At 37.6% G+C, this 3,153-nt stretch overlaps 1 pseudogene; it reads left to right on the top strand.

Moving 5' to 3' along the window:
- The first annotated feature begins 766 nt into the window (after nt 1-766).
- LOC103601577 lies at nt 767-1,644 on the top strand (annotated as a pseudogene).
- The last annotated feature ends 1,509 nt before the right edge of the window (nt 1,645-3,153 follow it).

The following is a 3,153-nucleotide window of genomic DNA, read 5'->3' as shown; positions in this document are numbered from 1 at the left end:
CTTGCCTAGTGAATATCTTATTGGTCACAAAATGACACTTTTTTACTGAAATGCCCTTTTGTTCATTGGTAAAGAATTTATTGACTGGGTTCTTTATATGCCATTCATTCATTGATTCATTTTTTTGAATTCACTGATTTGTTTAGCAAACTTTTTTTTGGTTTTTGTACATCTGTTGTAGGATGGGTACTCTGAAGTGAGGTGATAAGTAGCACATGGCCCCTGCCATTGCAAAATTCATAGCTTATTAGGAAAGGCTGACAAATACACCCCAAATTATACAATGCAATGAATACTATGAGAGTATTATTGTAGTTACATGGTATAGAAGTAGTATAAGAAATGGTAGTGTCAGGAGACATAGTTTATTTAGAAACAGAAGTGGATTGCTGAATAATTTGGGATGCAGAATCAAACTTGAATCCAAACTTGTGAAATGTGAGATTAGATTTAATATCTCTGGAATTTTTCTTAGTTTAGTGAAAAGGAAATAGCTGAAGCTATGAGGTTATAAAGTATCCAGGGATACTTCGTTTAGGAGGAAAATGGAGAGGTCTGAAAATAATCTAATAATTAATGCTGTCAAGGCTCAGGTATGGTGATCAACCTGTCTGTGATCTGAAGTGATGTTTAAGTAGCCGAAGGGAAAGGCAGGCAAATTTGAGCAATGTTATCCTTGGCTTAGTGCAGTGACATCCACAGAGATATGTGGCTTAAATATTAAGTTAATTCCTCCATTAATAACATATAACACTGATGGTACCGAGAGCTTAGCAAAGTAATTGGTCTTAGGTCCTTAGGTCATGTCCACCTTCTTGGAAAAGGACCCATCTGTAGTGTAGAAATGAAAATGTCACAAGAACATAAAACATGCTCAGCAGGAAAAGAGAGGCAAACATGAGCTATTTCTGGGATGACTCTCAGCTCTGCCATCTGCAATGTGATACCCTGCATCACCACCAGAAGACCCTTGCCAGATGTACTCCCTGGACTTTTGACATCCAGCCTCTGAAACTTACCTCTTTACATTTTGCTTCTCCCAATGATCATCACAAAGTGGTAACTCTCTTAGTAAAGAGAAAATGCCATCTGAATCTCTCTGACAGTGAAAATAGGACAGCTCTGATGAAGGCAGTACAGTGCCAGAAAGAGGAATGGCAGCTATTCTGCTAGAACATGGTGCTCATTCAAACCTTATGAACTTCAGAGGCAACATTGCTCTGCACTATGTTCTCTGTGGTCGGAGAATATCAACTGCAGCAAAACTACATTTACACAATGCGAATATTGAAGAAGGAAACAAGGGAGAACTCACACCATTTTTACTTGCTGTAAAAGAAAACAAACAGCCATTGGTGGAATTTTTAATACAGACTGGTGCAAATATACATGCATTTGATAAGGTGATAAAAAACCAGCCCTCATGCTTGCTGTAAATTATGAATCCACAGATATAGTCAGGCTTCTTCTTGAGCAGGGTATTGATGCCTTTTCTGAAGATAACTCTAGATGGACTGCAGAAGAATATGGTGTTACTAGTGGTTTTAATACCAATCACCACTAATTTCAAAATATAAAAAAGAACAGAGACTTGAGGAATCTTTGCAAAATAGCAATCCAGGGAATGACAGTTCTTTTTTTTAAAATTATTTTTATTTTGTCAATATACAATGTAGTTATTTATTGTGTCCCATCACCGAAACCTCCCTCCCTCCTCCCTCTCCCCCCTCCCACCCAGGTGTGTCCCCTCCATTTTCTTGTTGTAAGAACTTCAAAAAAAAAGTTGTGGTTGTTATATCTTCCTCTCCCCCCCCCTCCGGGTTTTTTTGTTGTTGTTGTTGATGATGTTGTTGTTTGTTTTTTTTTTTGTGTGTGTGTGTGTGTGTGTGTGTATGTGTGTGAATTGATTCATTCACCTTTAGCTCCCTCCAATAAGTGAAAACATGTGGTATTTCTTTTTCACTGCCTGACTCGTTTCACTTAATATTATTCTTTCAAGGTCCATCCATGTTGTTGCAAATGGCAGTATTTCATTCGAATGACAGTTCTGAAGATGACTCTTTAAGCAGGCTTTCTGACAAACCTGGCCCTAATGATTCATGGCCTTCATCAATTGATGACTTCAATTTGATACCAAGTTACAAAACTGTACCTGTAAGAACAGGAACAAGAGAAGAATGCCTATTCCCACCACCCATATTCAACATAGTATTGGAAGTACTAACCAGAGCAATCAGGAAAGAGAAAGAAATAAAGGGCATCAAAATTGGAAAAGATGAAGTCAGATTGCCCCTATTCACAGAGGACATGCTCCTATATATGGAAAAACCTAAAAAACTCTACCAGAAACTCCTAGAGCTAATAAACAAATTCAGTAAAGTTGCAGGATACAAAATCAACACACAAAAAATCAGCAGCATTTTTATACACCAACAAAATGAACTAGCAGAAAATGAAATCAAGAAAGCAAGCCCATTTACTACCAAAAGAATAAAATACCTCAGAAAAAATTTAACCAAAGAAGTGAAAGTTCTCTGTAATGAGAACTACAAAACACTGCTGAAAGAAATTAAAGAGGACACCAAAAGATGGAAAGACATTCCATGTTCACAAATTGGAAGAGTTAACATCGTGAAAATGTCCATACTACCCAAAGTGATCTAAAGAATCAATGTAATCCCCATCAAAACACCAACAGCATTCTTCACAGACATGGAAGAAACAATCTTAACATTCATATGGAACAACAACAACAAAAGACCCTGAACAGCCAGAGCAATCCTGGACAAAGAAAATAGAGCCAGAAACATTACACTACCTGACTTCATATTATACTACAGAGCTACAGTAGCCCAAACAGCATGGTACTGACATGAAGATAGACACATGGACCAAAGGAACAGAATAGAGAACCCAGAAATCAACCCACATACTTAAAGCCAACTGATCTTTGACAAGGACACCTAGAACATACATTGGGGAATGGACAGCCTCTTCAGCAAATGGTGCTTGGAAAACTGTATATGCACATGTAGAAGAAAGAAAATAGATCCCTACACGTCACCATATAACAAAATCGACTCAAATGGATTAAAGACCTGAAATGACCCAGCAATTCCACTGCTGGGTATGTACCCAAAGGAATGTAAATCA

The sequence above is a fragment of the Galeopterus variegatus genome, unplaced genomic scaffold (assembly GCF_000696425.1).
Source record: "Galeopterus variegatus unplaced genomic scaffold, G_variegatus-3.0.2 Scaffold3798, whole genome shotgun sequence".
In the NCBI taxonomy this organism is placed as follows: domain Eukaryota; kingdom Metazoa; phylum Chordata; class Mammalia; order Dermoptera; family Cynocephalidae; genus Galeopterus; species Galeopterus variegatus.
This window is presented reverse-complemented; position numbering and strand designations above follow the sequence as displayed.